Raw genomic sequence first — 16,859 nt, 5'->3', positions numbered from 1 at the left:
GTTTTAGCGGCTACCTCTAATTATATTCTCTTTCTTGCAGTCCCAATACTTCATTTTGTGAATCACTCCAAAATCCAAAATTGATTGTTATCTCTGCAATCATAGCTGGACAGAGAGACACACTCACCTCACTCTGCCATCATCTACCGGGCAAAAACATTTATGTGCCATCCATTCACCCACATTTATGTGCCATCCATTCACCAACATTTATGTGCTATCCATTCACCAACATTTATAGAGAACCCTTCATTTAGCAGGATGAACCGGTATGCCACTTTCTCGATGTAGGTAACACGAAAAGGCGTATATGCGGCCACCACAGCGTGTGTCCGGGGCCGAGAATGAGTGCGAGTGTGCGAACGGTAAAAATGCATCTTTAGACAAGTACATGAAGGGGGTATGTGCCTTTTCAGCCCATTTTTACCCGTTTTGGTTTCTTTGGTCTCGTGCCATTTTTGCTTTGTTTTTTGTACTCTTGGAGTTTTTCAACCCTGATTGCACCTACATCTGGTGAGTTGATATGGATGTCATACCAAACTACTAACTTGTATGTAGGCATCTTATGAATCAGTGGTTGAATTCTTTGTAACTATGCAGCAGTGTTTGGGACCCTTGATTGATTGATTTTCTTTTGCATGCAGGGACCCACCTGTGTGGTGTATGTTGGTGAGTAGCACTCAACTTTACCAATTATTATACATATATAAATGGTGACATTCAATCACGCTACATACATTGTGGTTCACTTTCCCCAGGGCATCTTTAAATCCCCTGCAGGACAGTATTTTCCTTCGCCTTTCTGCCTCTATCTTTGAGTAACATGCTAAGTCTACAAGATTCATATTGTACTCGGTTCTCACATGCCTCAAACTTAAGGTTCTCTATTACACAGGGTGTCTACAATACAGATTTGTCCTGATGAAGACCCGATTTTAATCCAATAGAAAGTTTATGGGTTGCAACATGGACGCATACTTGTATTCACGCCTAGGTGTTTTATTTGTAATTTGGCAAAACTATGGAAATGTTTGTTTGCCCAGTATACTATTGAAGTCTCACTAGGCATAATTATCGTTTTCTCTTAATGTTTGCTTACCTCACACTCCTTAGGAGCACTGTGCTACTGCACAGGTTTTTATTTTGTGGAACACCTTTCTACTGTTTACCCGTGGTGTAATACATTGTCCATTTCCTGAGGACCATGTGGTATGCATGTGTAGTATAATTTCAATACAAAGTGTACCCTTCCTTGAACTTTTTCTGTACTGTAAATATCCCCTGTATAGTTCATCCAGCATACCTGTATGGTTCAGCCAACATAATCAATGTGCGTTTAAAACGACATTTAAAAAACAAGCACACAAATACTGCACCGTAGAAACAGAGTTTAGTTCCTTATTGAAATTACATATAGGCATTCCTCTGTGTTATAGAATGTCATCTACAATATACCAGCTAGCCCTCTTGGAAATACTATGAGCTTTCGAAAATATCACAGTAAGATCAGACTTGGGTTTAGTGCCTGCCATACATTTGTCTATGAGGTACCCATTCAACACAGATACAAGTTTATATACATAGAGAGGCTTTCTAACGGCCATCTACACTTCTTGATCTTTTCTGTTATCAATCCTAATTTGCTTCTGCTCGCCCCAATCTTGGGGCAGCCCACTTAAAACACTGGCTTTCTTTATTTCAAGTGCCAGCATATTCCTCTTGCACATCCTTCTGTAAAGAAATGCACTTCATTGTCTGGGCTGTACGCCAATATCTGCCCTCATTTCTGTTTTACTTTTATATTTTTTATATTTCCACCGAGTCTTTTTTTTAAGCATATTTACACCACATGTATATAGAGACCTCAATAAATTATTTTCAAACTTTTGATGTCTATTGCACATGTTTGCAAAAGACAAATGACAGACTTGTCAACGCTAGACAAAGTGTATTTGCAAGTACTTGTTCTCATTGCTGATGTCTTTAGAAACCTATGTATCCTTACAAGTTGCCTTCTATACTAAGCTCAGTCCGAAAGAAAATGTTGACAAACTCTTTGTGATCCACTTACCTTGTTCCTCTTTTTTGTAATCTCCTTACTTCTCTGAAGTACTATTTGGTATGTCTCTTTTTGGTGGGGCCCAGATCAACTGCGTTTTGTTGGTTAGTCTATCACTCTAAGATACACTGTGAAGCTTGCCTCTTTTTTGGGTTTGACAGGTATGTATATTGTATTCTATACCTTAAGGGCCTTTTAAAAAAGTTTTTTAGACTTCCTGATACCTGCCACTTGCGGCTGGGCCACTCCACGTTAGAAGACAAGTAAAATGCATTTGTTTTATTTACCCCCTCCAAAAAGTGTCCTCTGTCTTGGATCAGTAAATCAAAAATAAAATAAAATGGCTCCCGTATTATTTGTTAGGACGCGTATGCAAATACATAACGCATACACACGCCTATGGAATGACGCAGCTGCATCTTTGCTTCTTTTCCCCTGTACTGCACAGTGTAAGCTATTTTGTTTATTGACTTTTCCAGTGCGTATTCTTGTAATGTTCCGTTTTTCACATACTTTAGTCTGCGCGTTAGTACAGCAGGTTTGACATTTGTACGATTTGCACATGTCGGAGCTGCACACTGAATAAATGTCAAAAGTTTAGGCTTTGTTAATATCGTTTATCTTATTGAGTTTTGGGGAATTATAACCTGCTCCAGTTTATGATTTCGAATGTGGTCACCTTAGTCTTCAACATAAACACAGTTCTTTTATATCATACACTCATTCTCTATTTCAGTAGCCCAGTGTTTTATTAGAATCTCATCAGAGTATGTTCCATGTTTCCTTTAATTGATACCTCATTTCTGCCTGAGGCTAGAAACGTGCTTCATGTTCTCTCCAACACATTCATGTGTATTGGTTTCAGGGCACCCATTGCACCCTCTAACTTCTCAATGCTTAATTTAGGAGGGCAGGTAGGCTAAACACTGTATTTGACAATTGCCACTGATGACCTTCCACTTTCTTTCTGACCTTCAGCTTGATGGCCCTCATTCTAGGACACTCCTCCCCCCCAAAAAAAATATACTGAGTGCTGGCTTTGTAGAGCTGGTGCCCAGTGGACTGTGATAACAACTGTAAACTTCACCCTTGTATAGCGCACTACTCACCCGTTAGGGTCTCAAGGCGCTGTACGCATACCGCTGTGGAACCCCTCCTGGCTTTTCCCTGTGAGTCGCCCACTCCTAGACAGCCCCAGGGTGAAGCCAGGCATCCAAGCACTGTGAGGGCCGTTGTGATAGCAACACTTAGCCCCCTTTATTTCACTTGTTCTTAGCACAGTCCAGATGCCTACAGCCTGTCCTAATTTCATATAGGGGTTGGCTGGTTCTAGGAAGCACTCTTTCTTCCTCACCCAGTCTTAGGCCTAGGGCCCTCCTATCCCTTGAATGGTATCATCCACACAGCGAGGTCAAGTCTAGTGGGAATACCTTCCCCTCTGCTTCCATTAAGGAAACATGCTGTTTGCTCTTAACCTTGCACGCACTTCAGGCGTTTTTATATCTGCAGCATCTTATTTTCAGTTTTCCACAATTTGAGGCTATCTGTATACTAAACAACCATGCTTATACCCTATGCCTCCATGGACTGCTAGTTCTCCCGTGCTTGCCAGTTTTCTTGGTATGCATCATAGATGTGGAGATCTCAACTACGCTCTTCCGCGGCTCTTTATGGGTTTATTAGCATCCTTAAAATGGACTCAGTTATAAGTGCCTTTTTACTTCAGAGGTCCCACTTTATTTAGAAAACGCGTTGAGGTACAGAAGCAATTCTAGTTACAGAGCTCACCGCAGCTTTCCTCCGACGACCCGAGAAAATTTGAATTCCACACAAAGAAATGCACTGCTCAGAATTTAGATAAAACTTTCATCTTTTTAGTCAACGGCATAGTATTAGAAACCAATGTAAAAACATCCTAAGTATTATAAACACTTTGCAGTACCCTACATTCTTGGTTTTGTGTGCCTGATTGGTAGTATGTGGCGTTTGAATGATTTGGACGTTAAGCAGTTGAAATGAAAGAAAAAAAATATTTCATGCTTCGAGTTCACTGAGCGCAGGGCTTCTCAGATCTTGGACGCAGGAAAGTGATTTGCATGTTCGCGTATTTATTTGTTTAAAGCTTATAAAGCACTTTTAAACCCCAGCAGACACGTACACCGTGTCATTCGGCCTTGTTTGTTTAATATAGCTTTGGCAGGCTAGCTGTGGATTGGCTTGTCTTCTGGCATGGTTAGAATTTAGTCAGCTGTGCATACTTGGATGACAAACGTGTATCCACCGCTTTGCAGCTTAAGCCTCTCTTTGAAGAGTTTTATTTTGTTAAAATCGTCATGCCACGACTGCCTAGCTAGAATTAAATGCACACTCTTAAAGGGTACTTATTCATTGTCACATAAACCAGTGTGTTAAGCCGAACTAGAACTTGTGCCACTGTACTGGTGACCGAAGAATGAATACATCCCGAAAAGATTATCAAGGGGTGATTAATGCGAAAGGGGGCAATACTGTACCTATTTCTGTTTAAAATACGTAAATATATATATATTCAATTTAGAAACACATTTTGGCATCTTAATTTTAGTAACTTTGGCAGGTGAAATTACACCTGATGTGAAAAGAATAAATTCAGTAGATTTAATGGTCTTTTAACGGTAGAAATACAGCATCCGATTTGGACCCAAGAAAGTCTCGCCTTGTGTTAATTATTTTCACTATTTTCTCTCAAAGAATTGCTGATGAAGATATGTTCTCTGGAATGTCTGGGAATTGTATAGTCTCTTCTCGACTAATGTGGTTTATTTTTGCACACATCGGAATTAATCATGGCTGGCAATAGAGAACCTGAGTCCAGGGCACATTTACAGAGATTTCGAACATATGAGGACTAAAGATGGTTCTAGGGTGAGACAGTTATTATGAAGAGACAGGCTGCCTGGGAGTGAAGAATATTGCTAGTCTGTTTTGTGCAGTGGCCTGACTTGCAGGGAAAATACAAATTTGCTTTCTTTTTTAACAGAAGTTGGTGCAGACTGACCAGTAGCCAATTGACACTAACATGCATAAAAATATGCCTGAAAACCTTGAGCGATTATCCTGGGCATGGCAGGCTAAGTTTGTTGAGTAGCATGAAGTGAGTCTTACCTCTGAAACCATGTCGTTGTACCTTTTGTAATGTAGAGTCTGCATATTCCAGGCTAGAAGTCCTTTGTGTGTTGTAGACCAGAGGTGGTTATTTGCCTCTAAGCCTGGTTGAACGTCCGTAGATTACCAATGGCAGCTTATGAGTTTCCAGTGATGAGTCTATCAAAGATGACTTCCATTGTGTTGATTTGCATCTGAGAACCATTTTCATTCTCATGCTTGCCTTTATACATTGCATCAGAGAATTCATATTTTAGACCAGTTTTTTTAAAGCTATCTAGGGCACTGTTGGTGAAAAATGACAATTAGCTAGAGCCGTGTTTCACAGTATGAATGTTATACATTTTTTTATAATTGCATTTCATGAACAAGGGACAAAGATAATCTACTTTGCAATGTGACAAAAGGCATGTGAGCTTAGTTCTAGCAACGAACCTCCATTTTAACTCTAAATTCCTGGCGTTGAAGGAAGGACATCCATTGATACAAGTCACACTAAATGGCCTTCATATAGAGTTTGGCCACATGGAGGTTTCTAATTAACAAGTGTGTTGCTCTTTGAATAATAGACTGGAAATCTGAGCCAGACTTAGAAGTGGAGGAATTTCAAAGATGTATATTGGCTTGCTGTTTCTCAGCTTACCCTCTCAGTAAGCTGAGGAGGAGTGGATGTTTAAAAAAAAAAAAAAAAATCTTTATTGTTGTAATTCTACTTTAAGATGTGCGATATTGATGAACTATGGTTTTGTAAGCAGAGGGGTCAACGGTTAACCTTAAGATCCATTTCCAACTGTAGTGCCCTCGCCCAGCCCTGATATACAAGTGCTGGGTTGCCTACTAAAGTAAAGTCAGGAGTCAGTCACTCTTCTGCATTCTATGGTCTGGAAGAAGGCAGTGTTTTATGCGTACCCACACTTGTGGTCTCCTTTCATGATATGTTATAGCTACTCATTGTGTTAAATGGCAACTGGACTGAATCATAGAACCTGATTTGACTGGACTGGACTGGATGTGGTCACCCAAAAACAACATGGTCGCTGTGATTGGAAGGAGTTACCGTAAACCTCAGTCTCTGCTGGCAGGCTGTCTGTCTGCGTCTTTGGGCTTGATTCCTCCTTTGAGATTCTGTTTTTATCACTATTCCCTACATGGTCGATCTTTTTTTTATTTATTTTTTATTATAGTCTTATAGCCTACTGCTGAGGGCTATAATGGTTGTTAAAGGCCCTAAGCCCAAGTTAAATGCCAGAGCCGCAGGAGAGGGACTTTAACAACCAGTATAGCCTGAGTCAGAAGTGATATAAGGCTAGTGCAACATTGCACCCACTGGGGATAGAAAGTTCTAAATAAAAAATGAAGAAACAGAAGGTGTGAATACTTTATTCAGCGTATATGCTATCAAAATACACACAAACATAAACACAGTAAAATTACATAAGACGTTCTCAAACAAGCATTGATAAAACGTCATACATGTTTAAAATGTATATGATACATGCACAAGTTAAGAGCATTCCATTAAAAAGTTACAAGAATGAAAGCAGGATCTTGCCCAGCTGCTGATAAAACTTAATTATACTTTATGCAGTGGCTTACACTCCTTATAAAGCCATCGACCCCCTTCTAACAGTATATCATAAGATTATGGGCAGCTACAACTAGGGCTGCTCTTAACCATTAAATGGTACTGATTGAGTGTCCTAACGCATCAGATCTGATAACGCCGCACCTATTAAGGAATTTGACAACTGAACAAACTGTGCTCCTTGGTCTCGGCTCTCAAAATTCTCAGGGTCACCATACATTGCCTAACACCCAGCTGCCTACAAATTGGCAAGATCCATTGTGACCTCGGTTTGGTGTATCCCAGACAAAAGAATAAAAAGTGCAATAAGTTCTCCTTACTGTGCTGGCATGCTTGGGCAATCCATGTTCTGACCGGGTTTCCAGTTTGCACAGAAGTAGTTGAGTGGAAGTGCTCTGTGCCTAAGTTTTTTACATAACGTGACCTAGCTAATGGAACTGTTATGTAATCAACAAAGGATTCATAACTGCATTGACGTTTTAAATCAAAGAAGGCCATAGTCAAATTTACCAATTCTTTTGAGTGCATTCCCCACCAATTTTGCGGTTCCTCTGAAAGACATGCGGATTGAGGGCCATAAACTTGATTTTAGAATGGTTTATCATCATTCCTCTCCCTACAAAAGGTCTTGAACCGGTTAACCAGTTTTTGCAGAACCATGGGTGTTTTGGACACCAATAAAGTGTAATCCGCAAACAGTAGGGGAATTAACCTGCAATTTTTGGGGCATTGCTGTCACAATTTTGAAGAATGGTCACCACATAATTTAGGTATAGAGAGAACAAAGTGGAGGCGAGGATACAACCATGCCGCACCCCTTTGTGGTTGGTATGCGTCCTGTTGGTTCTCCTGCGGGCCCCCCATCGGAAAGAGATTTAAAACAAAAACTTGATCTTGGTGCCCCAACAAATTTATCAGTTTACATACAACAGCATCGTGATCACTATTGGTCAATCTTTTCACTGATGGAAGGTTGAGAGAGGGACCCTCTCCTCCTCAGTAAGTACACGACCATCAGGTACCATGGGTTAGAAGGTGGTATTAAAATCCCCTGCAATGAAGCCTTTATCATAAGAGGCATATTGGTCTCTGTGCACCCTCAGTTGTTTGACGGGAATGGTCTCTGTACCACCACTGATCCCCCAAATTATAAACATTGTACAGTAAGATCTGTGTTGTTTGCCCCAGTCACTTTGATCCACTAAATATCTGTAGAAGTAACATGTAAAGGACTCGCTACTCCATTAAGGGAAGTATGAGTCCATACCACCAAACCACCCAAAGAGTGCCCCTTCCCCGCAGTAGTTGCTGGCTCGAAAAAGCTAGCATAGCCAGGTCTGTGAATGGAGTCCATTCTCCATGCCTTTTATAACAAACAGATGTCAAATTGGTCCACATAAGATTCCCACTCTGTCACCTGTTTTAGAGTTCATCCCTGCTACGTTCCAGGATAACATACTAATATTAATTAGGATTCATGCCTGGGCCCTCTCTGTACATGTGGATGGTGGTGTGTGACATAGGTCAGGACCTCTATCACGTATACGTTGCCTGGTGCCTTCATCTAGAAGGAGGGCCATACAGTTCGTAGGTAAAAAATGGTTACTAGCCCTAAGTCAATCAACCTGTGACAGCCCAGAATCTCTTCTGATCCACATTGCACCAATGCCAGCATCAGGATCACATAGTGGCCGGGGTGCTTGTGCTGGGTTGAATTTAAACTTAAACTGAGTACTTTCTGGAGGGTTTTCTGCAACTCAAATTCCACCAGCCCTTCCACTAATGTGAGGCTTTACAAGCTAAGCTCAGTACAATCAGTTTGGTCTCCCTAAGCAAGATGGGTCAGGAAATCTTTTGGCATAAATAGTATCTACTCTTACTATTGAAAAGCAGTTCCTAATATGCCTTATGTAGTTGATGCACTTATTGGATAAGGACGCCTTGTCTCCCTTTACCCCTTGAGCCATCTTTGGGACATTTATCAGAAGGATGCTATTCAAACCAGTACCGTCCCTGAACATATCGCCTGCACCCGACCCCTGTTGGCCTCCATGTGAAAGCAGATGCCCATCACTAGACCCCACTCCCCTTTGCTTTTACCATGATTCTTGCTTCCCTCAGATTGGACATGAGCCGTGTTAGGACCAGGAGAGGGTTGGCTAGAGGAGAATTGCAGGAAGCGTAGGTTAAGGTGGGTTTGCATCATGTGGGGTCTCGGGGTAGGTGGGAGATTAGATGCTACAGGATAGCCCCTCATTTTGTTTGGTCAGCTATCAGTCTTGAGTATGAGCTATTCATTAGGGGAAGGGTCTGCTGTCCACTCACAAACACTTTAGCTTGTTTCAAGTTCTCAACCTCCCCCACCACAGACGCCATTTAGGCTCTTAGCTCCATTCCCTCGTCCTGTAACTGCTTAACTAGGGCTATAACTCGAAACAGGTCCACCCCCCCTCATTAGGGCCTGCTTCTGCACCTAGGACTATGGAGTCGCCATAGGTATCAACTGAGCACCCCTCCCTTTCACCCCCCTGGGCTACCTCTTCATCTGCAGAACTCTGTTGCATGTCAGTCATTACAGCGAATCTGTTAGAGCAGACAATAACCTGCTCTAAAAGAATGTGGCCGTGATTGGAAGTGCCATTTGTGAAGTCTCTGAGTCACCTTCGATAGACTTGGCTGTATGTTGTTAGCCCTGTCTCGGTTTAGAGTGGCGCACTGGTGACGAATCCCCAGCATAGACACAACAATCTGGGCTAACTTCCTATCAACCTTACATTGATTCCCACCTTCTCCCCTTTTGGCCTCCCCTAACAGAGCCTCGACCTCTTCAATAAGAATGTAAATGTCTTCCAGCATTATGCTAGATGTAGGCTTCAAAGCACTCCCAAAAGGAGCAGTCTTTGAACTTTTCCTCAGTTTCCCAAGTTGCTGATCCACTGCTTTGCACTTACCAATACTGGGTAATTCTGTGTCGAGGCAACCTCTGTGGAAAAGCGGGCCACCAACTTCCAGCTGCCACTGCACAAGTAATAGTAATATTCCATCAATGCCAAAGATTCAAAGGGCTCCAAAAGGTTAGAGTCAAGGGGGTTGGCCCTGCCCCTTCCTGTTGCTGACGGGCGCAGGATGGGCCTGCCCTTGTCCCGGGCTTTGCCCGTGCTGTGGGAGGACAGCATGCCCTTTATAGTGCTCAGGTGCTTCTGCTTGCTGGCAATGAGGGGCCGCCTCCTGTGACCCACCAGTGCAGGTTGAGACTTTGACTCCCTCAGGCTGTCCTTGTGGTGATCATGGGGTGGGGGTGAGGGGCAGGGTGATGGGGGTGGTGGAGGGAGGGGTGCAGAATGTGCTTGATAGTGTGCTGGTGCTGCTGGCTGGTAATGAGGGGCCGCCTCCTGGGGACCCCCCCAAATGCAGGATGGGATTCGAAGTTATTCAGGCTGTCCTCGTGATCCAAGTACAAAGCTCTTCTGTATAATGGCGTAACATCAGAATCCTCAATTAGTAACAAAGACAAACTTTGGAATAGACCAGAAGACCTTTACCAACAATTTGTTGGCTTTTGTTCCGCCCTCTAAATTGGTGTCTTTAATGCTCTTGTCTGTACATAAGGCACTTTCAAAATGCTGCAGGTAGTTTGATTTCAGTCTAGGTTTTTTTATGGCCCAAGTGCACCGGACAGTTGACATGGAGAGATGAGTGGAGAAAGATGGAGGTCCATTGCATGATTAAGGACACTAGCAAATGATGCGTTTTAAACCTTTGTCATTTGCGAGGTTGCGGAATCTCTATTTATAATTTATTACCTAGGGCACTGGAATTATGCGGCAGGTATGGTTCACCTTACGCAATACGGTTGACTAAATTATGCTGCAAGAAAAGGCAAATTGTGTAGCATAATGTAGCACGTTTTGTAATAGTATTACTTAATTATGTTGTCTTTTTAGTTATTTTTTTACCGATTAACGCTATCTTGGCAAAAGTTACATGTCAGTACCAGTTTAACACTGAACTGCAACAATAGGCAACAGGAAGGTGATGAGTCAATCTTTGCAAATGGCCTTCCATTGTGTGGCAACATATGTTGCCACCCTTTTGGTAACTGTCAATCCATAATTATTTAGAAAACGCTGCAGTCCCACAATCATATAATTTCAGTGGGCCTGGTTATCACTAACTGAAAAGTGTTAGTCTTCTGCCTTTTAATTCCTGTTTTATTGTATCATTTAATATGAAATTGTGCTACCTAAAAGGTAACCAAACCAAGTGTATTCCGTGCAGATGTGGTGATCAGATGTTAATTTTTTGGCGGCTTTGTGGTAGTGTTAGTCCTGTTTACAGAGCAGTTGAAATGCAGTTGTTCTGGAGTTTTGAGCCAAAATGCACACTCTCCATAAAGCTGCTTGGCTTCTTGCACAGTCATTCTTATTAACTACACGAAGTATATTGAATGGTGCTGCTGCACTCTTAGTCCACTCAAGGAGATAATCTGTGGTACAATTATAACTTTTCAACGCATACTTTCCCTGTGCAGGGTTTATTTATTCCTAAACTACCCGTGACCCATTCGGTGCAATGTGGAGGCACTGCAACCGTTATGTTGTGTCCCTTTGTAATCCAGGGAGAGTCTTGGTTACCACAAGAACACACTCCAAAGCTTGCTAATAGAATGGCAGCCCTGTCCCAAATCTCTGCTGTCGCTGATTGGCACTGGTGGCCTCTGGCTTGCATAGGTGTCCCATATGACTTGTGAAGGTCACAGTTCTAATCTGTTACCTCGCACCTCTTTTCCGTTCAGCTAGCACAAGAACAGATGACTCAAATACTTTAATCTCAGCTACTGGTAATTATGCAGGACTGAATTTGGCTCTTTTGTGTTTTCATCATCTATGCCATTAATGAGAGAGACCTCTGATAAACAAGTCAGTGTAGGTTTGGTCCCAGAAGTGTCAGTCCAGCCTGAACTGCTAAAACACACCTCTTTGAATAGGAGCACAGTCAACCTCAGACCAGTTTTGGCTTGTTGGAGCTTAAATATGAGGTGCAGCTCGAGTCCTGTTGCACAGCGAACACTGGATTGGATCGGTTCATACTCCTACTTGGCAAGACTCAGCACAAAAATTGATGGAAAGAATCTGCATTGTTTAGGTCCACGGAGAGCAATGAGCTTATCTGCTTGGTGCCCTGCTTGACCTAGGCAGATATAAATCCAGCATTGGATGGTGCTCACTGTCTTAATATTTGTTTAAGGTGCACACGGATGAGATGGCCACTCAAGTGGGCACTTATGTAGCATGTGTGTGGGGTGGGGTGAGGTGTGGCTGGCAGGTGTGTGTGGTGAGGACTGCTGTGCTGCCTTTTTTGCAGTTTAGATTGCAAGCTATCATCAGCATTGGAGGATGTAGGGCTTATACCGGCATTCAAATGTCGAGTCTGTAGTTGCAAGTTTTGCCTGCAGTGAGGTTTACAGTGAATGCCTACTTTTAGGACTGGGTGGATATAGACAGAACACTTCCATCTAGGTCATTATGGACACCCTTTCCTGTTCAGGACTTTATGAGGATAGTCTGGTGTAGTCTTGTTTTGCTTCCGTGGAACTAATTTTACCAAAAACGCGAAGTGATTTGTAGGTGAAAGGTTCAGGAATGTAGACATTGCCCGTAATGCATTACTTTCAGGGTGGCTTTAGTGCTGGTGGCACCCTGTGCAACAATCAGTTTCAGAGCCCTCTACCCATGACCACCTCCTTGGATTTCCTTACTAACACCAGGCATGTCTCCATAGCCCCTCTATCGCATACATTTCACTTGTTTCAAAGCAGTGGTAAAGGCTTTCTGGCTTTACTAATACGAATATATGTCTACCCAAACAAACATTTTTTTAGCAACAATAGGAATAGATGAAAGACTGAGGGGGAAAAACACAACTTCCTAGCCTATTTTATGCAGTGTGCATGCAGCTCTTTGACAGTTCTTAACAGTCACTGTTCTATATTAGGGTTGTCTCTTGTGAAGTGACAAAAGAGGCAATCCACATAAAATACACATCTGTGATCAGCAGGTATGTCTTTGCAGCAGGCATATTCACCCTCTGCCTTACTTTATGGAGAGTCAAAACTAGCACTAGACAAAACTATCTCTCGCTCTCATTCATCACAAGTGTTATCTTGACATTTTTTTATCGGCTGCCTGAAAATTGTCTGCACAAGGAACTCTGCAGCAGGTGTTTTTAAATCGTAAGTTATTGCCGAACACAGCAGTCCCCCTAAAGTCAGCGCCCCCCCTTCCTCGGGTCAGCGCCCACTGCGGCCGCACCAGTCACTCTACCCCAGAGGTCTCCAAACTTTTTAATGCTGCACCCCCCCCAGTTGAAAAATAAACATCAGTCGGCCCCCCTCAGAATTTTTCACAATTATTTTATAAACATGGCAATGTTTAAATATGTCTAAACCTATTTAAACATTGCAGTATTGCAGTTAAGTACTGTTACCTTTTAAAAAACTGCAAAAACATGCTTCTGCTTAAAACAAAGGCCTGTTATCTGTATAATATTTATTTTGGCCAGAGTCTGGGGCCCCCCCTGGGATCACTACAGGCCCCCCTAGGGGGGCCTGCCCCCCAGTTTGAAGACCTCTGCTCTACCCTAAAGCTGGCCCTGCTCACCCTCGCTGGGCGTGGTCCTATATTTACGTTGAAGGAGGCGCTAGGCTACAGTACTCAACAGGTGTTTGCAGTGCAGATAGAAGGACTAGTGGTTGCATGGGTAGGAAGGAGTTCCCGCCTGCTCCATCTCAGCTTGTGTTTTTTGAATCCGGTGCTGATCAGTCCTCCAGGATTCCGCTCCGGGTTTTATTCTCCACCACGCCCAGTAGTTGCGCCGATGTGGCTTCGGTTTCCCTGCGCTGGTGTGGCACTGGTATCCTCTCCGGGTTTTGTGGAACCGCTTCAAGTCACCAGTATCGTATTCTTCCTGCAGCTGCACGCCGACGTTTCATTCTCCTCCCTCCCCAGTGCCCGGACCGGCTCCGCTCTGGTCTTTGGACTCTGCTCCGGACTTTCCCTCTGCCCTGGGAGGGCGGTGTCTCCTGCTGTCTGGGCGGACATGTGCCAGTGTCTGCCGGGGAGGAGCCGGGCGAGGAGCAGCCGATGAGTGTGGAGCGGTGGGACCTCCACCCCCTTTACTGACCACCACAGCAGCCCTCGGACCTAGGGACCGCACTGCTTTTGATTTGGCTCGATCATCCGCCCCACATGGGTAGCGGTCGAACCCCGGAGAGGAAATGCCAAGGAGGGGAAGCTCCGCCGGGATCTTCTTGCACCAGGTCGAAAGATCGCAGGCATGTGTTGTGGGCGGGAATGGGAGCAGACGGGGAGGGGTGCATTGATGGGAGCTGTCGTCATGTCGGAGGCCTGACCCCCGATTAAACACGTTCATGTTAAGATGATGGAGGTGTGTTGTACGGTTTGGGAGGTGGAAGTGGACGATGCACATCAACAGCCCCACATCACAGTGTACGGAACACGGCCGTGAATTTGTCCCGATCTTCATTATGTAGCCCCGCTCCCTGCACATAGCACCACCGCGTGTATAGCCCCTAGTTCATCACATTCCCTTTATTCACTCTCCTTGTATGCGCTAGCCCTTGTACTAAGCCCTGCCACTCTGTTCTTAGTCCAGCCCTTTGTGCATAGCCCCGCCTACCACCTCGTTCATGATTGTAGCCGTCCTTAGCCCCACCCATGCATGTCAGTGTAAAATATATTACCCTCATGCTCCAACACTGTTCCCTAATCCCTGCACGAAACCCTGCATTCCGCACTGTGCTAGACTACCACACTTAAACCCCCGTGGGATTTAACCGCTCCTCTCCAACTGTCTACTCCCGTAGCCTCACGTCCAGGCACTGAATACCGTTGTTTTTGGCCACACCTCCATGTTCTCGACCACCCATGGAGCCAGATCTCCGGTATTTTACCGCTCTTGCACTCCAACTTTTTGGCGCTGACCACCCATCCCCATAGACAGACTGCCAGCCCTGTATTCCACTATCCTATTTATAATCGTATCTGCGTGTACCGCATTGTTGCAACTAACTCCGTTTTCTGCAATTGCCCATCGGCACCCTGTATTTGTTCTTCTCGTAAGTCCTCATTTTCTGCGATCTGGTTCCTTCAGAGCACAAGGGTTTCTCACACCGCAGTAATTCATCCACAACCTCCTCGGGGTTTGAAACTGAAACGTTGCTCATAAATAGCGCAGCTGGAAATTTTATTAGCATAGATGTTTGTAATGGGAGATCTCAAAGAAAAGGATTTTTTTCGGTGTGAACGGAGGGAGTAGAAACGGGAGGTGATGTGATTGGTACTTGGTCATGAGGGTGAATGTAGGCTTACTACCGCATCCATTCAACTTTTCCATAGTTTCAGAGCACTAATGCAGACGGCCAGTGACAGTGGAGAAAGTACGCTAGATGAGATGATAGCAGCAGTTGCAAGGGCTTCTAGAAGCGTAGTTGAAGAGGGTTTATTACATTTTCTGTCCACTTTGAGATGAAGGGACAGTGCGAGTGTCGTAAGTGGAGTGGCCTTTCCCTTACCAGTGCACAGTGCTCAACGTGAAAGATAGTCTATTCTAGGCAACTAGCAGAAGACTTTCGGTGGAGCATCACCTTGTGTGGCTCTTCTGTAATGTTATTTCTTTTTAAGTCAACTCTATTACCCGGCGAGGTAGCAGAGCGGCCACATCACGCACAAGCTGCAGTTGTCCCATTTCATTTAAAATAACACTCTTTAGCTGCTTGCTTAACATTTTTCAAGTTGACTGAAGATGTAGTTCCACTGTTAAATATTGCAAGTGGCAGATGCCGGAACCAGGGTACACATATCAGCAAGTGTATGGTTCCACAGAGGTTATGAGGATGAAAGAATGCCGAATTGTTGTTTATCTGACAATTGATTCGTTATTGATGGAAACTCCAGTTTACAAATCTTGTAAAGGCGATGAGTGGCAGAGGGATGTGTCCGTGATGGAAGGACTATTGGATGTCAGCAGTATATGTGCGCATGGAGGGGTCCTTGGACCATTAACTGTTTTTAAGTTGATTAAATATAATCAGTGTCTCTTACTCATTTGTTGCACATGCCAGAGATGGTGCATACCCTCTGATTTTCAGATTCTCATTGTAGGTGTGAAATTAGTGTGTCTGTCTGTCTATCCTGTGTCTAGACTGAGAGGGTTCTTATAAAAGTTAGCATTTGTGGTGGGGTTACAGGGATCTAGAACTCCCTATAGCTGATGGTGGATGGTGCTAGAAGAAAAGGCCAAGATTTCTCATTTGTGGGTGCTATGCAAGAAAAAGGACTTGCCTCACTAGTTGGCAATTCCACCTTCTACTCAAACATTTTTAATGACAAACAGTTTTGTGGTCCACAGTGTCAAATGATATGGAGCAGTTGTGGAGAACAAGGCACAAAGTTGCTATTAGTTCATGCCCGTGGCCAGTTCTATTCTTACTTTTCTACGACACTGGAGAAAATCAGGTAGAATTCACAGAAGTCAAAAGTATGCAAAGAGCTGCTAGATTACTTTAATTTAAATGATCCCAGGCAAGGATGGAAGTTGCACCTTGGTAGGTACTTTTCTAGTTGGACTACTTATGTAGACTGTGCAGAAGGAAAGTGGCTGAAAAGAGTGGCAGTGCTGTGGCATGAAGCCTTATAAGGAGCTGAAGTAAGTGGAAATAATTCTGATACTAGTTGTGTACACACCCGCATGAAACAAGAGTAGGAGCTTGGAAGCTGGGAGATACAAAAACATAGGGAATGGAGTGCTAGGGTTGTGGTCCCCAAGTACAGCTGTGGAAGACCATGGGTCGGGATTGGTGAAGTGATATCTGACTCGAGCAAAATGGTGTAAATTGAACTGCATCTTTTTGAGTCCTACCTGCCTGTGGTGGGTTTGCCAAGCATATTTTCCTAATGGATCATTTTTATATGACTATGGTAAATGTTGTGTTATAACTCAGGTTGCACCATTTGTCGTCATTGTTTGTTGCAAAACAAATGTGCATTTTAG

The 16,859-nt window shown here is 43.6% G+C and overlaps 1 protein-coding gene across 16 annotated transcripts in view; it reads left to right on the top strand.

Moving 5' to 3' along the window:
- RERE (arginine-glutamic acid dipeptide repeats) overlaps window positions 1-16,859 on the top strand; it is a 798,532-nt gene that overhangs the window by 91,462 nt on the left and 690,211 nt on the right. Inside the window, exon 1 of one of the 16 annotated variants that reach the window (XM_069241132.1) lies at window positions 13,868-14,106. The exons of 14 other annotated variants lie outside the window; for them this stretch is intronic. The gene's annotated coding sequence lies outside the window, so the exon portion shown is untranslated. Of the gene's footprint in view, window positions 1-13,867; window positions 14,122-16,859 lie in introns of those variants that run through there. One more of the 16 variants, XM_069241131.1, reaches the window with a different exon arrangement.

This window comes from Pleurodeles waltl, chromosome 6 (assembly GCF_031143425.1).
Source record: "Pleurodeles waltl isolate 20211129_DDA chromosome 6, aPleWal1.hap1.20221129, whole genome shotgun sequence".
Taxonomy (NCBI): domain Eukaryota; kingdom Metazoa; phylum Chordata; class Amphibia; order Caudata; family Salamandridae; genus Pleurodeles; species Pleurodeles waltl.
This window is presented reverse-complemented; position numbering and strand designations above follow the sequence as displayed.